At 41.2% G+C, this 27,950-nt stretch overlaps 2 long non-coding RNA genes across 8 annotated transcripts; both read left to right on the top strand.

Moving 5' to 3' along the window:
* Positions 1 to 19: 19 nt before the first annotated feature.
* On the top strand, positions 20 to 27,894 carry LOC127922749 (uncharacterized). 6 transcript variants are annotated; one of them, XR_008112160.1, is made up of 3 exons: positions 20 to 130; positions 22,634 to 22,794; positions 27,161 to 27,894. It is a non-coding gene; the product is annotated as an uncharacterized LOC127922749 (long non-coding RNA). The 6 variants fall into 6 exon arrangements; XR_008112159.1 differs by lacking the exon at positions 20 to 130 and adding an exon at positions 2,376 to 2,486; XR_008112157.1 differs by lacking the exon at positions 20 to 130 and adding an exon at positions 3,515 to 3,709.
* LOC127922750 (uncharacterized) lies at positions 7,546 to 22,299 on the top strand. Of its 2 annotated transcripts, XR_008112163.1 has the most exons (6): positions 7,547 to 7,615; positions 11,412 to 11,500; positions 12,133 to 12,221; positions 15,113 to 15,201; positions 18,266 to 18,354; positions 18,989 to 19,114. It is a non-coding gene; the product is annotated as an uncharacterized LOC127922750 (long non-coding RNA). The 2 variants fall into 2 exon arrangements; XR_008112162.1 differs by lacking the exons at positions 11,412 to 11,500; positions 12,133 to 12,221; positions 15,113 to 15,201; positions 18,266 to 18,354; positions 18,989 to 19,114 and adding exons at positions 12,730 to 12,820; positions 16,608 to 16,698; positions 22,098 to 22,299 and having other exon boundaries at positions 7,546 to 7,615.
* Positions 27,895 to 27,950: the final 56 nt, after the last annotated feature.

Here is a 27,950-nt window from a genome sequence, read left to right as displayed (position 1 = left end):
TTACAGGTGTTATTACAGTGTAATAGTCACATGTACAGGGTTACAGGTGTTATTACAGTGTTTAATAGTCACATGTACAGGGTTACAGGTGTTATTACAGTGTTTAATAGTCACATGTACAGGGTTACATGTGTTATTACAGTGTTTAATAGTCACATGTACAGGGTTACAGGTGTTATTACAGTGTTTAATAGTCACATGTACATGGTTACAGGTGTTATTACAGTGTTTAATAGTCACATGTACAGGGTAGTAGGTGTTATTACAGTGTTTTATCATCACATGTACAGGGTAGCAGGTGTTATTGCAGTGTTTAATAGTCACATGTACAGGGTTACAGGTGTTATTACAGTGTTTAATAGTCACATGTACAGGGTAGCAGGTGTTATTACAGTGTTTAATAGTCACATGTACAGGGTTACAGGTGTTATTACAGTGTTTAATAGTCACATGTACAGGGTTACAGGTGTTATTACAGTGTTTAATAGTCACATGTACAGGGTTACAGGTGTTATTATAGTGTTTAATAGTCACATGTACAGGGTAGTAGGTGTTATTACAGTGTTTTATCATCACATGTACAGGGTAGCAGGTGTTATTACAGGGTACAGTGTTTAATAGGCACATGTACAGGGTTACAGGTGTTATTACAGTGTTTAATAGTCACATGTACAGGGTTACAGGTGTTATTACAGTGTTTAATAGTCACATGTACAGGGTTACAGGTGTTATTACAGTGTTTAATAGTCACATGTACAGGGTAGCAGGTGTTATTACAGTGTTTAATAGTCACATGTACAGGGTTACAGGTGTTATTACAGTGTTTAATAGTCACATGTACAGGGTTACAGGTGTTATTACAGTGTTTAATAGTCACATGTACAGGGTTACAGGTGTTATTACAGTGTTTAATAGTCACATGTACAGGGTAGCAGGTGTTGTTACAGTGTTTAATAGTCACATGTACAGGGTTACAGGTGTTATTACAGTGTTTAATAGTCACATGTACAGGGTAGCAGGTGTTATTACAGTGTTTAATAGTCACATGTACAGGGTTACAGGTGTTATTACAGTGTTTAATAGTTACATGTACAGGGTAGCAGGTGTTATTACAGTGTAATAGTCACATGTACAGGGTTACAGGTGTTATTACAGTGTTTAATAGTCACATGTACAGGGTTACAGGTGTTATTACAGTGTTTAATAGTCACATGTACAGGGTTACAGGTGTTATTACAGTGTTTAATAGTCACATGTACAGGGTTACAGGTGTTATTACAGTGTAATAGTCACATGTACAGGGTTACATGTGTTATTACAGTGTTTAATAGTCACATGTACAGGGTTACAGGTGTTATTACAGTGTTTAATAGTCACATGTACATGGTTACAGGTGTTATTACAGTGTTTAATAGTCACATGTACAGGGTAGTAGGTGTTATTACAGTGTTTTATCATCACATGTACAGGGTAGCAGGTGTTATTGCAGTGTTTAATAGTCACATGTACAGGGTTACAGGTGTTATTACAGTGTTTAATAGTCACATGTACAGGGTAGCAGGTGTTATTACAGTGTTTAATAGTCACATGTACAGGGTTACAGGTGTTATTACAGTGTTTAATAGTCACATGTACAGGGTTACAGGTGGTATTACAGTGTTTAATAGTCACATGTACAGGGTTACAGGTGTTATTACAGTGTTTAATAGTCACATGTACAGGGTTACAGGTGTTATTATAGTGTTTAATAGTCACATGTACAGGGTAGTAGGTGTTATTACAGTGTTTTATCATCACATGTACAGGGTAGCAGGTGTTATTACAGGGTACAGTGTTTAATAGTCACATGTACAGGGTTACAGGTGTTATTACAGTGTTTAATAGTCACATGTACAGGGTTACAGGTGTTATTACAGTGTTTAATAGTCACATGTACAGGGTTACAGGTGTTATTACAGTGTTTAATAGTCACATGTACAGGGTTACAGGTGTTATTACAGTGTTTAATAGTCACATGTACAGGGTTACAGGTGTTATTACAGTGTTTAATAGTCACATGTACAGGGTTACAGGTGTTATTACAGTGTTTAATAGTCACATGTACAGGGTAGCAGGTGTTATTACAGTGTAATAGTCACATGTACAGGGTTACAGGTGTTATTACAGTGTTTAATAGTCACATGTACAGGGTAGCAGGTGTTATTACAGTGTTTAATAGTCACATGTACAGGGTTGCAGGTGTTATTACAGTGTTTAATAGTTACATGTACAGGGTAGCAGGTGTTATTACAGTGTAATAGTCACATGTACAGGGTTACAGGTGTTATTACAGTGTTTAATAGTCACATGTACAGGGTTACAGGTGTTATTACAGTGTAATAGTCACATGTACAGGGTTACAGGTGTTATTACAGTGTTTAATAGTCACATGTACAGGGTTACAGGTGTTATTACAGTGTTTAATAGTCACATGTACAGGGTTACATGTGTTATTACAGTGTTTAATAGTCACATGTACAGGGTTACAGGTGTTATTACAGTGTTTAATAGTCACATGTACATGGTTACAGGTGTTATTACAGTGTTTAATAGTCACATGTACAGGGTAGTAGGTGTTATTACAGTGTTTTATCATCACATGTACAGGGTAGCAGGTGTTATTGCAGTGTTTAATAGTCACATGTACAGGGTTACAGGTGTTATTACAGTGTTTAATAGTCACATGTACAGGGTAGCAGGTGTTATTACAGTGTTTAATAGTCACATGTACAGGGTTACAGGTGTTATTACAGTGTTTAATAGTCACATGTACAGGGTTACAGGTGTTATTACAGTGTTTAATAGTCACATGTACAGGGTTACAGGTGTTATTACAGTGTTTAATAGTCACATGTACAGGGTTACAGGTGTTATTATAGTGTTTAATAGTCACATGTACAGGGTAGTAGGTGTTATTACAGTGTTTTATCATCACATGTACAGGGTAGCAGGTGTTATTACAGGGTACAGTGTTTAATAGTCACATGTACAGGGTTACAGGTGTTATTACAGTGTTTAATAGTCACATGTACAGGGTTACAGGTGTTATTACAGTGTTTAATAGTCACATGTGCAGGGTTACAGGTGTTATTACAGTGTTTAATAGTCACATGTACAGGGTAGCAGGTGTTATTACAGTGTTTAATAGTCACATGTACAGGGTTACAGGTGTTATTACAGTGTTTAATAGTCACATGTACAGGGTTACAGGTGTTATTACAGTGTTTAATAGTCACATGTACAGGGTTACAGGTGTTATTACAGTGTTTAATAGTCACATGTACAGGGTAGCAGGTGTTGTTACAGTGTTTAATAGTCACATGTACAGGGTTACAGGTGTTATTACAGTGTTTAATAGTCACATGTACAGGGTAGCAGGTGTTATTACAGTGTTTAATAGTCACATGTACAGGGTTACAGGTGTTATTACAGTGTTTAATAGTTACATGTACAGGGTAGCAGGTGTTATTACAGTGTAATAGTCACATGTACAGGGTTACAGGTGTTATTACAGTGTTTAATAGTCACATGTACAGGGTTACAGGTGTTATTACAGTGTTTAATAGTCACATGTACAGGGTTACAGGTGTTATTACAGTGTTTAATAGTCACATGTACAGGGTTACAGGTGTTATTACAGTGTTTAATAGTCACATGTACAGGGTTACATGTGTTATTACAGTGTTTATTAGTCACATGTACAGGGTTACAGGTGTTATTACAGAGTTTAATAGTCACATGTACAGGGTTACAGGTGTTATTACAGTGTTTAATAGTCACATGTACAGGGTTACAGGTGTTATTACAGTGTTTAATAGTCACATGTACAGGGTTACAGGTGTTATTACAGTGTTTAATAGTCACATGTACAGGGTTACATGTGTTATTACAGTGTTTAATAGTCACATGTACAGGGTTACAGGTGTTATTGCAGTGTTTAATAGTCACATGTACAGGGTTACAGGTGTTATTACAGTGTTTAATAGTCACATGTACAGGGTTACAGGTGTTATTACATTGTTTAATAGTCACATGTACATGGTAGCAGGTGTTATTACAGTGTTTAATAGTCACATGTACAGGGTAGTAGGTGTTATTACAGTGTTTTATCATCACATGTACAGGGTTACAGGTGTTATTACAGTGTTTAATAGTCACATGTACAGGGTTACAGGTGTTATTACATTGTTTAATAGTCACATGTACATGGTAGCAGGTGTTATTACTGTGTTTAATAGTCACATGTACAGGGTTGCAGGTGTTATTACAGTGTTTAATAGTCACATGTACAGGGTTACAGGTGTTATTACAGTGTTTACTAGTCACATGTACAGGGTAGCAGATGTTATTACAGTGTTTAATAGTCACATGTACAGGGTAGCAGGTGTTATTGCAGTGTTTAATAGTCACATGTACAGGGTTACAGGTGTTATTACAGTGTTTACTAGTCACATGTACAGGGTAGCAGGTGTTATTACAGTGTTTAATAGTCACATGAACAGGGTTACAGGTGTTATTACAGTGTTTAATAGTCATGTACAGGGTAGCAGGTGTTATTGCAGTGTTTAATAGTCACATGTACAGGGTAGCAGGTGTTATTACAGTGTTTAATAGTCACATGTACAGGGTTGCAGGTGTTATTACAGTGTTTAATAGTCACATGTACAGGGTTACAGGTGTTATTACAGTGTTTAATAGTCACATGTACAGGGTTACAGGTGTTATTACAGTGTTTACTAGTCACATGTACAGGGTAGCAGGTGTTATTACAGTGTTTAATAGTCACATGTACAGGGTAGCAGGTGTTATTACAGTGTTTAATAGTCACATGTACAGGGTTACAGGTGTTATTACAGGGTACAGTGTTTAATAGTCACATGCACAGGGTTACAGGTGTTATTACAGTGTAATAGTCACATGTACAGGGTTACAGGTGTTATTACAGTGTTTAATAGTCACATGTACAGGGTTACAGGTGTTATTACAGTGTTTAATAGTCACATGTACAGGGTTACAGGTGTTATTACAGTGTTTAATAGTCACATGTACAGGGTTACAGGTGTTATTACAGTGTTTAATAGTCACATGTACAGGGTAGCAGGTGTTGTTACAGTGTTTAATAGTCACATGTACAGGGTTACAGGTGTTATTACAGTGTTTAATAGTCACATGTACAGGGTAGCAGGTGTTATTACAGTGTTTAATAGTCACATGTACAGGGTTACAGGTGTTATTACAGTGTTTAATAGTTACATGTACAGGGTAGCAGGTGTTATTACAGTGTAATAGTCACATGTACAGGGTTACAGGTGTTATTACAGTGTTTAATAGTCACATGTACAGGGTTACAGGTGTTATTACAGTGTAATAGTCACATGTACAGGGTTACAGGTGTTATTACAGTGTTTAATAGTCACATGTACAGGGTTACAGGTGTTATTACAGTGTTTAATAGTCACATGTACAGGGTTACATGTGTTATTACAGTGTTTAATAGTCACATGTACAGGGTTACAGGTGTTATTACAGTGTTTAATAGTCACATGTACATGGTTACAGGTGTTATTACAGTGTTTAATAGTCACATGTACAGGGTAGTAGGTGTTATTACAGTGTTTTATCATCACATGTACAGGGTAGCAGGTGTTATTGCAGTGTTTAATAGTCACATGTACAGGGTTACAGGTGTTATTACAGTGTTTAATAGTCACATGTACAGGGTAGCAGGTGTTATTACAGTGTTTAATAGTCACATGTACAGGGTTACAGGTGTTATTACAGTGTTTAATAGTCACATGTACAGGGTTACAGGTGTTATTACAGTGTTTAATAGTCACATGTACAGGGTTACAGGTGTTATTACAGTGTTTAATAGTCACATGTACAGGGTTACAGGTGTTATTATAGTGTTTAATAGTCACATGTACAGGGTAGTAGGTGTTATTACAGTGTTTTATCATCACATGTACAGGGTAGCAGGTGTTATTACAGGGTACAGTGTTTAATAGTCACATGTACAGGGTTACAGGTGTTATTACAGTGTTTAATAGTCACATGTACAGGGTTACAGGTGTTATTACAGTGTTTAATAGTCACATGTGCAGGGTTACAGGTGTTATTACAGTGTTTAATAGTCACATGTACAGGGTAGCAGGTGTTATTACAGTGTTTAATAGTCACATGTACAGGGTTACAGGTGTTATTACAGTGTTTAATAGTCACATGTACAGGGTTACAGGTGTTATTACAGTGTTTAATAGTCACATGTACAGGGTTACAGGTGTTATTACAGTGTTTAATAGTCACATGTACAGGGTAGCAGGTGTTGTTACAGTGTTTAATAGTCACATGTACAGGGTTACAGGTGTTATTACAGTGTTTAATAGTCACATGTACAGGGTAGCAGGTGTTATTACAGTGTTTAATAGTCACATGTACAGGGTTACAGGTGTTATTACAGTGTTTAATAGTTACATGTACAGGGTAGCAGGTGTTATTACAGTGTAATAGTCACATGTACAGGGTTACAGGTGTTATTACAGTGTTTAATAGTCACATGTACAGGGTTACAGGTGTTATTACAGTGTTTAATAGTCACATGTACAGGGTTACAGGTGTTATTACAGTGTTTAATAGTCACATGTACAGGGTTACAGGTGTTATTACAGTGTTTAATAGTCACATGTACAGGGTTACATGTGTTATTACAGTGTTTATTAGTCACATGTACAGGGTTACAGGTGTTATTACAGTGTTTAATAGTCACATGTACAGGGTTACATGTGTTATTACAGTGTTTAATAGTCACATGTACAGGGTTACAGGTGTTATTGCAGTGTTTAATAGTCACATGTACAGGGTTACAGGTGTTATTACAGTGTTTAATAGTCACATGTACAGGGTTACAGGTGTTATTACATTGTTTAATAGTCACATGTACATGGTAGCAGGTGTTATTACAGTGTTTAATAGTCACATGTACAGGGTAGTAGGTGTTATTACAGTGTTTTATCATCACATGTACAGGGTTACAGGTGTTATTACATTGTTTAATAGTCACATGTACAGGGTTACAGGTGTTATTACATTGTTTAATAGTCACATGTACATGGTAGCAGGTGTTATTACTGTGTTTAATAGTCACATGTACAGGGTTGCAGGTGTTATTACAGTGTTTAATAGTCACATGTACAGGGTTACAGGTGTTATTACAGTGTTTACTAGTCACATGTACAGGGTAGCAGATGTTATTACAGTGTTTAATAGTCACATGTACAGGGTAGCAGGTGTTATTGCAGTGTTTAATAGTCACATGTACAGGGTTACAGGTGTTATTACAGTGTTTACTAGTCACATGTACAGGGTAGCAGGTGTTATTACAGTGTTTAATAGTCACATGAACAGGGTTACAGGTGTTATTACAGTGTTTAATAGTCATGTACAGGGTAGCAGGTGTTATTGCAGTGTTTAATAGTCACATGTACAGGGTAGCAGGTGTTATTACAGTGTTTAATAGTCACATGTACAGGGTTGCAGGTGTTATTACAGTGTAATAGTCACATGTACAGGGTTACAGGTGTTATTACAGTGTTTAATAGTCACATGTACAGGGTTACAGGTGTTATTACAGTGTAATAGTCACATGTACAGGGTTACAGGTGTTATTACAGTGTGTAATAGTCACATGTACAGGGTTACAGGTGTTATTACAGTGTAATAGTCACATGTACAGGGTTACAGGTGTTATTACAGGGTACTGTGTTTAATAGTCACATGTACAGGGTTACAGGTGTTATTACAGTGTAATAGTCACATGTACAGGGTTACAGGTGTTATTACAGTGTAATAGTCACATGTACAGGGTTACAGGTGTTATTACAGTGTAATAGTCACATGTACAGGGTTGCAGGTGTTATTACAGTGTAATAGTCACATGTACAGGGTTACAGGTGTTATTACAGTGTAATAGTCACATGTACAGGGTTACAGGTGTTATTACAGGGTACAGTGTTTAATAGTCACATGTACAGGGTTACAGGTGTTATTACAGTGTAATAGTCACATGTACAGGGTTACAGGTGTTATTACAGTGTGTAATAGTCACATGTACAGGGTAGCAGGTGTTATTACAGTGTTTAATAGTCACATGTACAGGTGTTATTACAGTGTTTAATAGTCACATGTACAGGGTTACAGGTGTTATTACAGTGTAATAGTCACATGTACAGGGTTGCAGGTGTTATTACAGTGTTTAATAGTCACATGTACAGGGTTACATGTGTTATTACATGGTACAGTGTTTAATAGTCACATGTACAGGGTTACAGGTGTTATTAGTGTTTAATAGTCACATGTACAGGGTTGCAGGTGTTATTACAGTGTTTAATAGTCACATGTGCAGGGTTACAGGTGTTATTACAGTGTTTTATAGGCACATGTACAGGGTTACAGGTGTTATTACAGTGTACAGTGTTTAATAGTCACATGTACAGGGTTACAGGTGTTATTACAGGGTACAGTGGTTAATAGATAGATGTACAGGGTTACAGGTGTTATTACAGTGTTTAATAGTCACATGTACAGGGTTACAGGTGTTATTACAGTGTTTAATAGTCAGATGTACAGGGTTACAGGTGTTATTACAGTGTTTAATAGTCACATGTACAGGGTTACAGGTGTTATTACAGGGCACGGTGTTTACTAGTCACATGTACAGGGTAGCAGGTGTTATTACAGTGTTTTATAGGCACATGTACAGGGTTACAGGTGTTATTACAGTGTACAGTGTTTAATAGTCACATGTACAGGGTTACAGGTGTTATTACATGGTACAGTGTTTAATAGATAGATGTACAGGGTTACAGGTGTTATTACAGTGTTTAATAGTCACATGTACAGGGTTACAGGTGTTATTACAGGGTACAGTGTTTAATAGTCACATGTACAGGGTTACAGGTGTTATTACAGTGTTTAATAGTCACATGTACAGGGTTACAGGTGTTATTACAGTGTTTAATAGTCACATGTACAGGGTTACAGGTGTTATTACAGGGTACAGTGTTTAATAGTCACATGTACAGGGTTACAGGTGTTATTACAGTGTTTAATAGTCACATGTACAGGGTAGCAGGTGTTATTACATTGTTTAATAGTCACATGTACAGGGTAGCAGGTGTTATTACAGTGTTTAATAGTCACATGTACAGGGTTACAGGTGTTATTACATTGTTTAATAGTCACATGTACAGGGTAGCAGGTGTTATTACAGTGTTTAATAGTCACATGAACATGGTAGCAGGTGTTATTACAGTGTTTAATAGTCACATGTACAGGGTAGCAGGTGTTATTACAGTGTTTAATAGTCACATGTACAGGGTTACAGGTGTTATTACAGTGTTTAATAGTCACATGTACAGGTGTTATTACAGTGTTTAATAGTCACATGTACAGGGTTACAGGTGTTATTACAGTGTTTAATAGTCACATGTACAGGGTTACAGGTGTTATTACAGTGTTTAATAGTCACATGTACAGGGTAGCAGGTGTTATTACAGTGTTTAATAGTCACATGTACAGGGTTACAGGTGTTATTACAGTGTTTAATAGTCACATGTACAGGGTTACAGGTGTTATTACAGTGTTTAATAGTCACATGTACAGGGTTACAGGTGTTATTACAGGGTACAGTGTTTAATAGTCACATGTACAGGGTAGCAGGTGTTATTACAGTGTTTAATAGTCACGTGTACAGGGTAGCAGGTGTTATTACAGGGTACAGTGTTTAATAGTCACATGTACAGGGTAGCAGGTGTTATTACAGTGTTTAATAGTCACATGTACAGGGTTACAGGTGTTATTACAGGGTACAGTGTTTAATAGTCACATGTACAGGGTTAAAGGTGTTATTACAGTGTTTAATAGTCACATGTACAGGGTTACAGGTGTTATTACAGGGTACAGTGTTTAATAGTCACATGTACAGGGTTACAGGTGTTATTACAGTGTTTAATAGTCACATGTACAGGGTTACAGGTGTTATTACAGTGTTTAATAGTCACATGTACAGGGTAGCAGGTGTTATTACAGTGTTTAATAGTCACATGTACTGTACAGGGTAGCAGGTGTTATTACAGTGTTTAATAGTCACATGTACAGGGTTGCAGGTGTTATTACAGGGTACAGTGTTTAATAGTCACATGTACAGGGTTACAGGTGTTATTAGTGTTTAATAGTCACATGTACAGGGTAGCAGGTATTATTACAGTGTAATAGTCACATGTACAGGGTTACATGTGTTATTACAGGGTACAGTGTTTAATAGTCACATGTACAGGGTTGCAGGTGTTATTACAGTGTTTACTAGTCACATGTACAGGGTAGCAGGTGTTATTACAGTGTTTAATAGTAACATGTACAGGGTTACAGGTGTTATTACAGTGTTTAATAGTCACATGTACAGGGTAGCAGGTGTTATTACAGTGTTTAATAGTCACATATACAGGGTTACAGGTGTTATAACAGTGTTTAAAGTCACATGTACAGGGTTACAGGTGTTATTACAGTGTTTAATAGTCACATGTACAGGGTAGCAGGTGTTATTACAGTGTTTAATAGTCACATATACAGGGTTACAGGTGTTATTACAGGGTACAGTGTTTAATAGTCACATGTACAGGGTTACAGGTGTTATTACAGTGTTTAATAGTCACGTGTACAGGGTTACAGGTGTTATTACAGGGTTTTATAGTAACATGTACAGGGTTACAGGTGTTATTACAGGGTACAGTGTTTAATAGTCACATGTACAGGGTTACAGGTGTTATTACAGTGTTTAATAGTCACATGTACAGGGTAGCAGGTGTTATTACAGTGTTTAATAGTCACATGTACAGGGTAGCAGGTGTTATTACAGTGTTTAATAGTCACATGTACAGGGTAGCAGGTGTTATTACAGTGTGTAATAGTCACATGTACAGGGTTGCATGTGTTATTACAGGGTACAGTGTTTAATAGTCACATGTACAGGGTTACAGGTGTTATTACAGTGTTTAATAGTCACATGTACAGGCTTACAGGTGTTATTACAGTGTAATAGTCACATTTACAGGGTAGCAGGTGTTATTACAGGGTACAGTGTTTAATAGTCACATGTACAGGGTTACAGGTGTTATTACAGTGTTTAATAGTCACATGTACAGGGTTACAGGTGTTATTACAGTGTTTAATAGTCACATGTACAGGGTTACAGGTGTTATTACAGTGTAATAGTCACATGTACAGGGTTACAGGTGTTATTACAGTGTTTAATAGTCACATGTACAGGGTTACAGGTGTTATTACAGTGTTTAATAGTCACATGTACAGGGTTACAGGTGTTATTACAGGGTACAGTGTTTAATAGTCACATGTACAGGGTTGCAGGTGTTATTACAGTGTAATAGTCACATGTACAGGGTTACAGGTGTTATTACAGTGTAATAGTCACATGTACAGGGTTACAGGTGTTATTACAGTGTTTAATAGTCACATGTACAGGGTTACAGGTGTTATTACAGGGTACAGTGTTTAATAGTCACATGTACAGGGTTACAGGTGTTATTACAGTGTAATAGTCACATGTACAGGGTTACAGGTGTTATTACAGTGTAATAGTCACATGTACAGGGTTGCAGGTGTTATTACAGTGTTATAGTCACATGTACATGGTTACAGGTGTTATTACAGTGTAATAGTCACATGTACAGGGTTACAGGTGTTATTACAGGGTACAGTGTTTAATAGTCACATGTACAGGGTTGCAGGTGCTATTACAGTGTTTAATAGTCACATGTACAGGGTTACATGTGTTATTACAGTGTTTAATAGTCACATGTACAGGGTTGCAGGTGTTATTACAGTGTTTTATAGTCACATGTACAGGGTTACAGGTGTTATTACAGTGTTTTATCATCACATGTACAGGGTTGCATGTGTTATTACAGTGTTTAATAGTCACATGTACAGGGTTACAGGTGTTATTACAGTGTTTAATAGTCACATGTACAGGGTTACAGGTGTTATTACAGTGTTTAATAGTCATGTACAGGGTTACAGGTGTTATTACAGGGTACAGTGTTTAATAGTCACATGTACAGGGTTGCAGGTGTTATTACAGTGTAATAGTCACATGTACAGGGTTACAGGTGTTATTACAGTGTTTAATAGTCATGTACAGGGTTACAGGTGTTATTACAGGGTACAGTGTTTACTAGTCACATGTACAGGGTTGCATGTGTTATTACAGTGTTTAATAGTCACATGTACAGGGTAGCAGGTGTTATTACAGTGTTTATTAGTCACATGTACAGGGTTACAGGTGTTATTACAGTGTTTAATAGTCACATGTACAGGTGTTATTACAGTGTTTAATAGTCACATGTACAGGGTTACAGGTGTTATTACAGTGTTTAATAGTCACATGTACAGGGTTACAGGTGTTATTACAGTGTTTAATAGTCACATGTACAGGGTAGCAGGTGTTATTACAGTGTTTAATAGTCACATGTACAGGGTTACAGGTGTTATTACAGTGTTTAATAGTCACATGTACAGGGTTACAGGTGTTATTACAGTGTTTAATAGTCACATGTACAGGGTTACAGGTGTTATTACAGGGTACAGTGTTTAATAGTCACATGTACAGGGTTGCAGGTGTTATTACAGTGTTTAATAGTCACATGTACAGGGTAGCAGGTGTTATTACAGGGTACAGTGTTTAATAGTCACATGTACAGGGTAGCAGGTGTTATTACAGTGTTTAATAGTCACATGTACAGGGTTACAGGTGTTATTACAGTGTTTAATAGTCACATGTACAGGGTTACAGGTGTTATTACAGTGTTTAATAGTCACATGTACAGGGTTACAGGTGTTATTACAGGGTACAGTGTTTAATAGTCACATGTACAGGGTTACAGGTGTTATTACAGTGTTTAATAGTCACATGTACAGGGTTACAGGTGTTATTACAGTGTTTAATAGTCACATGTACAGGGTAGCAGGTGTTATTACAGTGTTTAATAGTCACATGTACTGTACAGGGTAGCAGGTGTTATTACAGTGTTTAATAGTCACATGTACAGGGTTGCAGGTGTTATTACAGGGTACAGTGTTTAATAGTCACATGTACAGGGTTACAGGTGTTATTAGTGTTTAATAGTCACATGTACAGGGTAGCAGGTATTATTACAGTGTAATAGTCACATGTACAGGGTTACATGTGTTATTACAGGGTACAGTGTTTAATAGTCACATGTACAGGGTTGCAGGTGTTATTACAGTGTTTACTAGTCACATGTACAGGGTAGCAGGTGTTATTACAGTGTTTAATAGTCACATGTACAGGGTTACAGGTGTTATTACAGTGTTTAATAGTCACATGTACAGGGTAGCAGGTGTTATTACAGTGTTTAATAGTCACATATACAGGGTTACAGGTGTTATAACAGTGTTTAAAGTCACATGTACAGGGTTACAGGTGTTATTACAGTGTTTAATAGTCACATGTACAGGGTAGCAGGTGTTATTACAGTGTTTAATAGTCACATATACAGGGTTACAGGTGTTATTACAGGGTACAGTGTTTAATAGTCACATGTACAGGGTTACAGGTGTTATTACAGTGTTTAATAGTCACGTGTACAGGGTTACAGGTGTTATTACAGGGTTTTATAGTAACATGTACAGGGTTACAGGTGTTATTACAGGGTACAGTGTTTAATAGTCACATGTACAGGGTTACAGGTGTTATTACAGTGTTTAATAGTCACATGTACAGGGTAGCAGGTGTTATTACAGTGTTTAATAGTCACATGTACAGGGTAGCAGGTGTTATTACAGTGTTTAATAGTCACATGTACAGGGTAGCAGGTGTTATTACAGTGTGTAATAGTCACATGTACAGGGTTGCATGTGTTATTACAGGGTACAGTGTTTAATAGTCACATGTACAGGGTTACAGGTGTTATTACAGTGTTTAATAGTCACATGTACAGGCTTACAGGTGTTATTACAGTGTAATAGTCACATTTACAGGGTAGCAGGTGTTATTACAGGGTACATTGTTTAATAGTCACATGTACAGGGTTACAGGTGTTATTACAGTGTTTAATAGTCACATGTACAGGGTTACAGGTGTTATTACAGTGTTTAATAGTCACATGTACAGGGTTACAGGTGTTATTACAGTGTTTAATAGTCACATGTACAGGGTTACAGGTGTTATTACAGTGTTTAATAGTCACATGTACAGGGTTACAGGTGTTATTACAGTGTTTAATAGTCACATGTACAGGGTTACAGGTGTTATTACAGGGTACAGTGTTTAATAGTCACATGTACAGGGTAGCAGGTGTTATTACAGTGTTTAATAGTCACATGTACAGGGTTACAGGTGTTATTACAGTGTTTAATAGTCACATGTACAGGGTTACAGGTGTTATTACAGTGTTTAATAGTCACATGTACAGGGTTACAGGTGTTATTACAGGGTACAGTGTTTAATAGTCACATGTACAGGGTAGCAGGTGTTATTACAGTGTTTAATAGTCACATGTACAGGGTTACAGGTGTTATTACAGTGTTTAATAGTCACATGTACAGGGTTGCAGGTGTTATTACAGTGTTTTATAGTCACATGTACATGGTTACAGGTGTTATTACAGTGTTTAATAGGCACATGTACAGGGTTACAGGTGTTATTACAGGGTACAGTGTTTAATAGTCACATGTACAGGGTTGCAGGTGCTATTACAGTGTTTAATAGTCACATGTACAGGGTTACATGTGTTATTACAGTGTTTAATAGTCACATGTACAGGGTTGCAGGTGTTATTACAGTGTTTTATAGTCACATGTACAGGGTTACAGGTGTTATTACAGTGTTTTATCATCACATGTACAGGGTTGCATGTGTTATTACAGTGTTTAATAGTCACATGTACAGGGTTACAGGTGTTATTACAGTGTTTAATAGTCACATGTACAGGGTTACAGGTGTTATTACAGTGTTTAATAGTCATGTACAGGGTTACAGGTGTTATTACAGGGTACAGTGTTTAATAGTCACATGTACAGGGTTGCAGGTGTTATTACAGTGTAATAGTCACATGTACAGGGTTACAGGTGTTATTACAGTGTTTAATAGTCATGTACAGGGTTACAGGTGTTATTACAGGGTACAGTGTTTACTAGTCACATGTACAGGGTTGCATGTGTTATTACAGTGTTTAATAGTCACATGTACAGGGTTACAGGTGTTATTACAGTGTTTAATAGTCACATGTACAGGGTAGCAGGTGTTATTACAGTGTTTAATAGTCAGATGTACAGGTGTTATTACAGTGTTTAATAGTCACATGTACAGGGTTACAGGTGTTATTACAGTGTAATAGTCACATGTACAGGGTTGCAGGTGTTATTACAGTGTTTAATAGTCACATGTACAGGGTTACATGTGTTATTACAGGGTACAGTGTTTAATAGTCACATGTACAGGGTTACAGGTGTTATTAGTGTTTAATAGTCACATGTACAGGGTTGCAGGTGTTATTACAGTGTTTTATAGGCACATGTACAGGGTTACAGGTGTTATTACAGTGTTTTATAGGCACATGTACAGGGTTACAGGTGTTATTACAGTGTACAGTGTTTAATAGTCACATGTACAGGGTTACAGGTGTTATTACAGGGTACAGTGTTTAATAGATAGATGTACAGGGTTACAGGTGTTATTACAGTGTTTAATAGTCACATGTACAGGGTTACAGGTGTTATTACAGTGTTTAATAGTCAGATGTACAGGGTTACAGGTGTTATTACAGTGTTTAATAGTCACATGTACAGGGTTACAGGTGTTATTACAGGGTACAGTGTTTAATAGTCACATGTACAGGGTTACAGGTGTTATTACAGTGTTTAATAGTCACATGTACAGGGTAGCAGGTGTTATTACATTGTTTAATAGTCACATGTACAGGGTAGCAGGTGTTATTACAGTGTTTAATAGTCACATGTACAGGGTTACAGGTGTTATTACATTGTTTAATAGTCACATGTACAGGGTAGCAGGTGTTATTACAGTGTTTAATAGTCACACGAACATGGTAGCAGGTGTTATTACAGTGTTTAATAGTCACATGTACAGGGTAGCAGGTGTTATTACAGTGTTTAATAGTCACATGTACAGGGTTACAGGTGTTATTACAGTGTTTAATAGTCACATGTACAGGTGTTATTACAGTGTTTAATAGTCACATGTACAGGGTTACAGGTGTTATTACAGTGTTTAATAGTCACATGTACAGGGTTACAGGTGTTATTACAGTGTTTAATAGTCACATGTACAGGGTAGCAGGTGTTATTACAGTGTTTAATAGTCACATGTACAGGGTTGCAGGTGTTATTACAGTGTTTAATAGTCACATGTACAGGGTTACAGGTGTTATTACAGTGTTTAATAGTCACATGTACAGGGTTACAGGTGTTATTACAGGGTACAGTGTTTACTAGTCACATGTACAGGGTAGCAGGTGTTATTACAGTGTTTAATAGTCACATGTACAGGGTAGCAGGTGTTATTACAGGGTACAGTGTTTAATAGTCACATGTACAGGGTAGCAGGTGTTATTACAGTGTTTAATAGTCACATGTACAGGGTTACAGGTGTTATTACAGGGTACAGTGTTTAATAGTCACATGTACAGGGTTAAAGGTGTTATTACAGTGTTTAATAGTCACATGTACAGGGTTACAGGTGTTATTACAGGGTACAGTGTTTAATAGTCACATGTACAGGGTTACAGGTGTTATTACAGTGTTTAATAGTCACATGTACAGGGTTACAGGTGTTATTACAGTGTTTAATAGTCACATGTACAGGGTAGCAGGTGTTATTACAGTGTTTAATAGTCACATGTACTGTACAGGGTAGCAGGTGTTATTACAGTGTTTAATAGTCACATGTACAGGGTTGCAGGTGTTATTACAGGGTACAGTGTTTAATAGTCACACGTACAGGGTTACAGGTGTTATTAGTGTTTAATAGTCACATGTACAGGGTAGCAGGTATTATTACAGTGTAATAGTCACATGTACAGGGTTACATGTGTTATTACAGGGTACAGTGTTTAATAGTCACATGTACAGGGTTGCAGGTGTTATTACAGTGTTTACTAGTCACATGTACAGGGTAGCAGGTGTTATTACAGTGTTTAATAGTCACATGTACAGGGTTACAGGTGTTATTACAGTGTTTAATAGTCACATGTACAGGGTAGCAGGTGTTATTACAGTGTTTAATAGTCACATATACAGGGTTACAGGTGTTATAACAGTGTTTAATAGTCACATGTACAGGGTTACAGGTGTTATTACAGTGTTTAATAGTCACATGTACAGGGTAGCAGGTGTTATTACAGTGTTTAATAGTCACATATACAGGGTTACAGGTGTTATTACAGGGTACAGTGTTTAATAGTCACATGTACAGGGTTACAGGTGTTATTACAGTGTTTAATAGTCACGTGTACAGGGTTACAGGTGTTATTACAGGGTTTTATAGTAACATGTACAGGGTTACAGGTGTTATTACAGGGTACAGTGTTTAATAGTCACATGTACAGGGTTACAGGTGTTATTACAGTGTTTAATAGTCACATGTACAGGGTAGCAGGTGTTATTACAGTGTTTAATAGTCACATGTACAGGGTAGCAGGTGTTATTACAGTGTTTAATAGTCACATGTACAGGGTAGCAGGTGTTATTACAGTGTGTAATAGTCACATGTACAGGGTTGCATGTGTTATTACAGGGTACAGTGTTTAATAGTCACATGTACAGGGTTACAGGTGTTATTACAGTGTTTAATAGTCACATGTACAGGCTTACAGGTGTTATTACAGTGTAATAGTCACATTTACAGGGTAGCAGGTGTTATTACAGGGTACATTGTTTAATAGTCACATGTACAGGGTTACAGGTGTTATTACAGTGTTTAATAGTCACATGTACAGGGTTACAGGTGTTATTACAGTGTTTAATAGTCACATGTACAGGGTTACAGGTGTTATTACAGTGTTTAATAGTCACATGTACAGGGTTACAGGTGTTATTACAGTGTTTAATAGTCACATGTACAGGGTTACAGGTGTTATTACAGTGTTTAATAGTCACATGTACAGGGTTACAGGTGTTATTACAGGGTACAGTGTTTAATAGTCACATGTACAGGGTTGCAGGTGTTATTACAGTGTAATAGTCACATGTACAGGGTTACAGGTGTTATTACAGTGTAATAGTCACATGTACAGGGTTGCAGGTGTTATTACAGTGTAATAGTCACATGTACCGGGTTACAGGTGTTATTACAGGGTACAGTGTTTAATAGTCACATGTACAGGGTTACAGGTGTTATTACAGTGTAATAGTCACATGTACAGGGTTACAGGTGTTATTACAGTGTGTAATAGTCACATGTACAGGGTTGCAGGTGTTATTACAGTGTTTAATAGTCACATGTACAGGGTTACAGGTGTTATTACAGTGTAATAGTCACATGTACAGGGTTACAGGTGTTATTACAGGGTACAGTGTTTAATAGTCACATGTACAGGGTTGCAGGTGCTATTACAGTGTTTAATAGTCACATGTACAGGGTTACATGTGTTATTACAGTGTTTAATAGTCACATGTACAGGGTTGCAGGTGTTATTACAGTGTTTTATAGTCACATGTACAGGGTTACAGGTGTTATTACAGTGTTTTATCATCACATGTACAGGGTTGCATGTGTTATTACAGTGTTTAATAGTCACATGTACAGGGTTACAGGTGTTATTACAGTGTTTAATAGTCACATGTACAGGGTTACAGGTGTTATTACAGTGTTTAATAGTCATGTACAGGGTTACAGGTGTTATTACAGGGTACAGTGTTTAATAGTCACATGTACAGGGTTGCAGGTGTTATTACAGTGTAATAGTCACATGTACAGGGTTACAGGTGTTATTACAGTGTTTAATAGTCATGTACAGGGTTACAGGTGTTATTACAGGGTACAGTGTTTACTAGTCACATGTACAGGGTTGCATGTGTTATTACAGTGTTTAATAGTCACATGTACAGGGTTACAGGTGTTATTACAGTGTTTAATAGTCACATGTACAGGGTAGCAGGTGTTATTACAGTGTTTAATAGTCACATGTACAGGTGTTATTACAGTGTTTAATAGTCACATGTACAGGGTTACAGGTGTTATTACAGTGTAATAGTCACATGTACAGGGTTGCAGGTGTTATTACAGTGTTTAATAGTCACATGTACAGGGTTACATGTGTTATTACAGGGTACAGTGTTTAATAGTCACATGTACAGGGTTACAGGTGTTATTAGTGTTTAATAGTCACATGTACAGGGTTGCAGGTGTTATTACAGTGTTTAATAGTCACATGTGCAGGGTTACAGGTGTTATTACAGTGTTTTATAGGCACATGTACAGGGTTACAGGTGTTATTACAGTGTACAGTGTTTAATAGTCACATGTACAGGGTTACAGGTGTTATTACAGGGTACAGTGTTTAATAGATAGATGTACAGGGTTACAGGTGTTATTACAGTGTTTAATAGTCACATGTACAGGGTTACAGGTGTTATTACAGTGTTTAATAGTCAGATGTACAGGGTTACAGGTGTTATTACAGTGTTTAATAGTCACATGTACAGGGTTACAGGTGTTATTACAGGGTACGGTGTTTACTAGTCACATGTACAGGGTAGCAGGTGTTATTACAGTGTTTTATAGGCACATGTACAGGGTTACAGGTGTTATTACAGTGTACAGTGTTTAATAGTCACATGTACAGGGTTACAGGTGTTATTACACGGTACAGTGTTTAATAGATAGATGTACAGGGTTACAGGTGTTATTACAGTGTTTAATAGTCACATGTACAGGGTTACAGGTGTTATTACAGGGTACAGTGTTTAATAGTCACATGTACAGGGTTACAGGTGTTATTACAGTGTTTAATAGTCACATGTACAGGGTAGCAGGTGTTATTACATTGTTTAATAGTCACATGTACAGGGTAGCAGGTGTTATTACAGTGTTTAATAGTCACATGTACAGGGTTACAGGTGTTATTACATTGTTTAATAGTCACATGTACAGGGTAGCAGGTGTTATTACAGTGTTTAATAGTCACATGAACATGGTAGCAGGTGTTATTACAGTGTTTAATAGTCACATGTACAGGGTAGCAGGTGTTATTACAGTGTTTAATAGTCACATGTACAGGGTTACAGGTGTTATTACAGTGTTTAATAGTCACATGTACAGGTGTTATTACAGTGTTTAATAGTCACATGTACAGGGTTACAGGTGTTATTACAGTGTTTAATAGTCACATGTACAGGGTTACAGGTGTTATTACAGTGTTTAATAGTCACATGTACAGGGTTACAGGTGTTATTACAGGGTACGGTGTTTACTAGTCACATGTACAGGGTAGCAGGTGTTATTACAGTGTTTTATAGGCACATGTACAGGGTTACAGGTGTTATTACAGTGTACAGTGTTTAATAGTCACATGTACAGGGTTACAGGTGTTATTACACGGTACAGTGTTTAATAGATAGATGTACAGGGTTACAGGTGTTATTACAGTGTTTAATAGTCACATGTACAGGGTTACAGGTGTTATTACAGGGTACAGTGTTTAATAGTCACATGTACAGGGTTACAGGTGTTATTACAGTGTTTAATAGTCACATGTACAGGGTTACAGGTGTTATTACAGTGTTTAATAGTCACATGTACAGGGTTACAGGTGTTATTACAGGGTACAGTGTTTAATAGTCACATGTACAGGGTTACAGGTGTTATTACAGTGTTTAATAGTCACATGTACAGGGTAGCAGGTGTTATTACATTGTTTAATAGTCACATGTACAGGGTAGCAGGTGTTATTACAGTGTTTAATAGTCACATGTACAGGGTTACAGGTGTTATTACATTGTTTAATAGTCACATGTACAGGGTAGCAGGTGTTATTACAGTGTTTAATAGTCACATGAACATGGTAGCAGGTGTTATTACAGTGTTTAATAGTCACATGTACAGGGTAGCAGGTGTTATTACAGTGTTTAATAGTCACATGTACAGGGTTACAGGTGTTATTACAGTGTTTAATAGTCACATGTACAGGTGTTATTACAGTGTTTAATAGTCACATGTACAGGGTTACAGGTGTTATTACAGTGTTTAATAGTCACATGTACAGGGTTACAGGTGTTATTACAGTGTTTAATAGTCACATGTACAGGGTAGCAGGTGTTATTACAGTGTTTAATAGTCACATGTACAGGGTTACAGGTGTTATTACAGTGTTTAATAGTCACATGTACAGGTGTTATTACAGTGTTTAATAGTCACATGTACAGGGTTACAGGTGTTATTACAGTGTTTAATAGTCACATGTACAGGGTTACAGGTGTTATTACAGTGTTTAATAGTCACATGTACAGGGTTACAGGTGTTATTACAGGGTACGGTGTTTAATAGTCACATGTACAGGGTAGCAGGTGTTATTACAGTGTTTAATAGTCACATGTACAGGGTAGCAGGTGTTATTACAGTGTTTTATAGTAACATGTACAGGGTTACAGGTATTATTACAGGGTACAGTGTTTAATAGTCACATGTACAGGGTTACAGGTGTTATTACAGTGTTAATAGTCACATGTACAGGGTTACAGGTGTTATTACAGTGTTTAATAGTCACATGTACAGGGTTACAGGTGTTATTACAGTGTTTAATAGTCACATATACAGGGTTACAGGTGTTATTACAGTGTTTAATAGTTGCATGTACAGGGTTACAGGTGTTATTACAGGGTACAGTGTTTATTAGTCACATGTACAGGGTTACAGGTGTTATTACAGTGTTTAATAGTCACATGTACAGGGTTACAGGTGTTATTACAGGGTACAGTGTTTAATAGTCACATGTACAGGGTAGCAGGTGTTATTACAGTGTTTAATAGTCACATGTACAGGGTAGCAGGTGTTATTACAGGGTACAGTGTTTAATAGTCACATATACAGGGTTACAGGTGTTATTACAGGGTACAGTGTTTAATAGTCACATGTACAGGGTTACAGGTGTTATTACAGTGTTTAATAGTCACATATACAGGGTTACAGGTGTTATTACAGGGTACAGTGTTTAATAGTCAAATGTACAGGGTTACAGGTGTTATTACAGTGTTTAGTCACATGTACAGGGTTACAGGTGTTATTACAGTGTTTAATAGTCACATATACAGGGTTACAGGTGTTATTACAGGGTACAGTGTTTAATAGTCACATGTACAGGGTAGCAGGTGTTATTACAGGGTACAGTGTTTAATAGTCACATGTACAGGGTTACAGGTGTTATTACAGTGTTTAATAGTCACATGTACAGGGTTACAGGTGTTATTACAGTGTTTACTAGTCACATGTACAGGGTTACAGGTGGTATTACAGTGTTTAATAGTCACATGTACAGGGTTGCAGGTGTTATTACAGGGTACAGGCTAGCAGGTATTTAACTGTCTGGGTGTGAGGTAGAGGTGGCTGGGCTAGCAGGTATTTAACTGTCTGGGTGTGAGGTAGAGGTGGCTGGGCTAGCAGGTAGTGACAGTCTGGGTGTGGGGTAGAGGTGGCTGGGCTAGTAGGTATTTAACTGTCTGGGTGTGAGGTAGAGGTGGCTGGGCTAGCAGGTAGTGACAGTCTGGGTGTGGGGTAGAGGTATTTAACTGTCTGGGTGTGGGGTAGAGGTATTTAACTGTCTGGGTGTGGGGTAGAGGTGGCTGGGCTAGTAGGTATTTAACTGTCTGGGTGTGGGGTAGAGGTGGCTGGGCTAGCAGGTAGTGACAGTCTGGGTGTGGGGTAGAGGTGGCTGGGCTAGTAGGTAGTGACAGTCTGGGTGTGGGGTAGAGGTGGCTGGGCTGCAGGTAGTGACAGTCTGGGTGTGAGGTAGAGGTGGCTGGGCTAGCAGGTAGTGACAGTCTGGGTGTGGGGTAGAGGTGGCTGGGCTAGCAGGTAGTGACAGTCTGGGTGTGGGGTAGAGGTGGCTGGGCTAGTAGGTATTTAACTGTCTGGGTGTGGGGTAGAGGTGGCTGGGCTAGCAGGTAGTGACAGTCTGGGTGTGGGGTAGAGGTGGCTGGGCTGGCAGGTAGTGACAGTCTGGGTGTGGGGTAGAGGTGGCTGGGCTAGCAGGTAGTGACAGTCTGGGTGTGGGGTAGAGGTGGCTGGGCTAGCAGGTAGTGACAGTCTGGGTGTTGGGTAGAGGTGGCTGGGCTGGCAGGTAGTGACAGTCTGGGTGTGGGGTAGAGGTGGCTGGGCTAGCAGGTAGTGACAGTCTGGGTGTGGGGTAGAGGTGGCTGGGCTAGCAGGTAGTGACAGTCTGGGTGTGGGGTAGAGGTGGCTGGGCTAGCAGGTAGTGACAGTCTGGGTGTGGGGTAGAGGTGGCTGGGCTAGTAGGTAGTGACAGTCTGGGTGTGGGGTAGAGGTGGCTGGGCTAGCAGGTAGTGACAGTCTGGGTGTGAGGTAGAGGTGGCTGGGCTAGCAGGTAGTGACAGTCTGGGTGTGAGGTAGAGGTGGCTGGGCTAGCAGGTAGTGACAGTCTGGGTGTGAGGTAGAGGTGGCTGGGCTAGCAGGTAGTGACAGTCTGGGTGTGGGGTAGAGGTGGCTGGGCTAGCAGGTAGTGACAGTCTGGGTGTGGGGTAGAGGTGGCTGGGCTAGCAGGTAGTGACAGTCTGGGTGTGGGGTAGAGGTGGCTGGGCTAGCAGGTAGTGACAGTCTGGGTGTGGGGTAGAGGTGGCTGGGCTAGCAGGTAGTGACAGTCTGGGTGTGGGGTAGAGGTGGCTGGGCTAGCAGGTAGTGACAGTCTGGGTGTGGGGTAGAGGTGGCTGGGCTAGCAGGTAGTGACAGTCTGGGTGTGAGGTAGAGGTGGCTGGGCTAGCAGGTAGTGACTGTCTGGGTGTGGGGTAGAGGTGGCTGGGCTAGCAGGTAGTGACAGTCTGGGTGTGGGGTAGAGGTGGCTGGGCTAGCAGGTAGTGACAGTCTGGGTGTGGGGGTAGAGGTGGCTGGGCTGCAGGTAGTGACAGTCTGGGTGTGGGGGTAGAGGTGGCTGGGCTAGCAGGTAGTGACAGTCTGGGTGTGGGGTAGAGGTGGCTGGGCTAGCAGGTAGTGACAGTCTGGGTGTGGGGTAGAGGTGGCTGGGCTAGCAGGTAGTGACAGTCTGGGTGTGGGGTAGAGGTGGCTGGGCTAGCAGGTAGTGACAGTCTGGGTGTGAGGTAGAGGTGGCTGGGCTGCAGGTAGTGACAGTCTGGGTGTGGGGTAGAGGTGGCTGGGCTAGCAGGTAGTGACAGTCTGGGTGTGGGGTAGAGGTGGCTGGGCTAGCAGGTAGTGACAGTCTGGGTGTGGGGTAGAGGTGGCTGGGCTAGCAGGTAGTGACAGTCTGGGTGTGGGGTAGAGGTGGCTGGGCTAGTAGGTAGTGACAGTCTGGGTGTGGGGTAGAGGTGGCTGGGCTAGTAGGTAGTGACAGTCTGGGTGTGGGGTAGAGGTGGCTGGGCTAGCAGGTAGTGACAGTCTGGGTGTGGGGTAGAGGTGGCTGGGCTAGTAGGTAGTGACAGTCTGGGTGTGGGGTAGAGGTGGCTGGGCTAGTAGGTAGTGACAGTCTGGGTGTGGGGTAGAGGTGGCTGGGCTAGTAGGTAGTGACAGTCTGGGTGTGGGGTAGAGGTGGCTGGGCTAGTAGGTAGTGACAGTCTGGGTGTGGGGTAGAGGTGGCTGGGCTAGCAGGTAGTGACAGTCTGGGTGTGAGGTAGAGGTGGCTGGGCTAGCAGGTAGTGACAGTCTGGGTGTGAGGTAGAGGTGGCTGGGCTAGTAGGTAGTGACAGTCTGGGTGTGGGGTAGAGGTGGCTGGGCTAGCAGGTAGTGACAGTCTGGGTGTGGGGTAGAGGTGGCTGGGCTAGCAGGTAGTGACAGTATAGGTGTGGGGTAGAGGTGGCTGGGCTAGCAGGTAGTGACAGTCTGGGTGTGGGGTAGAGGTGGCTGGGCTAGCAGGTAGTGACAGTCTGGGTGTGGGGTAGAGGTGGCTGGGCTGCAGGTAGTGACAGTCTGGGTGTGGGGTAGAGGTGGCTGGGCTAGTAGGTAGTGACAGTCTGGGTGTGGGGTAGAGGTGGCTGGGCTAGCAGGTAGTGACAGTCTGGGTGTGGGGTAGAGGTGGCTGGGCTAGCAGGTAGTGACAGTCTGGGTGTGGGGTAGAGGTGGCTGGGCTAGCAGGTAGTGACAGTCTGGGTGTGGGGTAGAGGTGGCTGGGCTAGCAGGTAGTGACAGTCTGGGTGTGGGGTAGAGGTGGCTGGGCTAGCAGGTAGTGACAGTCTGGGTGTGGGGTAGAGGTGGCTGGGCTAGCAGGTAGTGACAGTCTGGGTGTGGGGTAGAGGTGGCTGGGCTAGCAGGTAGTGACAGTATAGGTGTGGGGTAGAGGTGGCTGGGCTAGCAGGTAGTGACAGTCTGGGTGTGGGGTAGAGGTGGCTGGGCTAGCAGGTAGTGACAGTCTGGGTGTGGGGTAGAGGTGGCTGGGCTGCAGGTAGTGACAGTCTGGGTGTGGGGTAGAGGTGGCTGGGCTAGTAGGTAGTGACAGTCTGGGTGTGGGGTAGAGGTGGCTGGGCTAGCAGGTAGTGACAGTCTGGGTGTGGGGTAGAGGTGGCTGGGCTAGCAGGTAGTGACAGTCTGGGTGTGGGGTAGAGGTGGCTGGGCTGCAGGTAGTGACAGTCTGGGTGTGGGGGTAGAGGTGGCTGGGCTAGCAGGTAGTGACAGTCTGGGTGTGGGGTAGAGGTGGCTGGGCTGCAGGTAGTGACAGTCTGGGTGTGGGGTAGAGGTGGCTGGGCTAGCAGGTAGTGACAGTCTGGGTGTGGGGTAGAGGTGGCTGGGCTAGCAGGTAGTGACAGTCTGGGTGTGGGGTAGAGGTGGCTGGGCTAGCAGGTAGTGACAGTCTGGGTGTGGGGTAGAGGTGGCTGGGCTAGCAGGTAGTGACAGTCTGGGTGTGGGGTAGAGGTGGCTGGGCTAGCAGGTAGTGACAGTCTGGGTGTGGGGTAGAGGTGGCTGGGCTAGCAGGTAGTGACAGTCTGGGTGTGGGGTAGAGGTGGCTGGGCTAGCAGGTAGTGACAGTCTGGGTGTGGGGTAGAGGTGGCTGGGCTAGCAGGTAGTGACAGTCTGGGTGTGGGGTAGAGGTGGCTGGGCTAGCAGGTAGTGACAGTCTGGGTGTGGGGTAGAGGTGGCTGGGCTAGTAGGTAGTGACAGTCTGGGTGTGAGGTAGAGGTGGCTGGGCTGGCAGGTAGTGACAGTCTGGGTGTGGGGTAGAGGTGGCTGGGCTAGCAGGTAGTGACAGTCTGGGTGTGGGGTAGAGGTGGCTGGGCTAGCAGGTAGTGACAGTCTGGGTGTGGGGTAGAGGTGGCTGGGCTAGCAGGTAGTGACAGTCTGGGTGTGGGGTAGAGGTGGCTGGGCTAGCAGGAAGTGACAGTCTGGGTGTGAGGTAGAGGTGGCTGGGCTGCAGGTAGTGACAGTCTGGGTGTGAGGTAGAGGTGGCTGGGCTAGCAGGTAGTGACAGTCTGGGTGTGGGGTAGAGGTGGCTGGGCTGCAGGTAGTGACAGTCTGGGTGTGGGGTAGAGGTGGCTGGGCTAGCAGGTAGTGACAGTCTGGGTGTGGGGTAGAGGTGGCTGGGCTAGCAGGTAGTGACAGTCTGGGTGTGAGGTAGAGGTGGCTGGGCTAGCAGGTAGTGACAGTCTGGGTGTGGGGTAGAGGTGGCTGGGCTAGCAGGTAGTGACAGTCTGGGTGTGGGGTAGAGGTGGCTGGGCTGCAGGTAGTGACAGTCTGGGTGTGGGGTAGAGGTGGCTGGGCTAGCAGGTAGTGACAGTCTGGGTGTGGGGTAGAGGTGGCTGGGCTAGTAGGTAGTGACAGTCTGGGTGTGGGGTAGAGGTGGCTGGGCTAGCAGGTAGTGACAGTCTGGGTGTGGGGTAGAGGTGGCTGGGCTAGCAGGTAGTGACAGTCTGGGTGTGGGGTAGAGGTGGCTGGGCTAGCAGGTAGTGACAGTCTGGGTGTGGGGTAGAGGTGGCTGGGCTAGCAGGTAGTGACAGTCTGGGTGACATGATCTTCTGCTGTCCTCCCCTTGTCTTCCAGGGAGACCGTCAGTAGCAGACTGCGGTGTTTCAGAAGATAGACCCTGTCTGGACTATGTCACATTTCTGGACGTGGTTTTATATTGTCTCTTTGTCCCCCTCAGTTCCAGGAAGCAGACTGCCAGTCTGAGCAGCAATCTGCAGAGTTTGGAGAAGTCCCAGGGAGAGATGCAGAGTAGACTGGGCTCACTGCAGAACCAACAGCTCCAGGACGCTAACAAGCTGCAGTCACAGCTAACCCAGGCTGCTAGCAGGACACAGAGCCTGCAGAGAGAGGTACGATACAGTACACACACAGTTAACCCAGGCTGCTAGCAGGACACAGAGCCTGCAGAGAGAGGTACGATACAGTACACACACAGTTAACCCAGGCTGCTAGCAGGACACAGAGCCTGCAGAGAGAGGTACGATACAGTACACACACAGTTAACCCAGGCTGCTAGCAGGACACAGAGCCTGCAGAGAGAGGTACGATACAGTACACACACAGTTAACCCAGGCTGCTAGCAGGACACAGAGCCTGCAGAGAGAGGTACGATACAGTACACACACAGTTAACCCAGGCTGCTAGCAGGACACAGAGCCTGCAGAGAGAGGTACGATACAGGTCCCCCAGAGAGAGGTATGATACAGGTCCCCCAGAGAGAGGT

The sequence above is a fragment of the Oncorhynchus keta genome, unplaced genomic scaffold, assembly GCF_023373465.1.
Source record: "Oncorhynchus keta strain PuntledgeMale-10-30-2019 unplaced genomic scaffold, Oket_V2 Un_contig_269_pilon_pilon, whole genome shotgun sequence".
NCBI lineage: Eukaryota > Metazoa > Chordata > Actinopteri > Salmoniformes > Salmonidae > Oncorhynchus > Oncorhynchus keta.
Note: the sequence above shows the minus strand (reverse complement) of the source record. Positions and strands in the feature narration are given on the sequence as shown.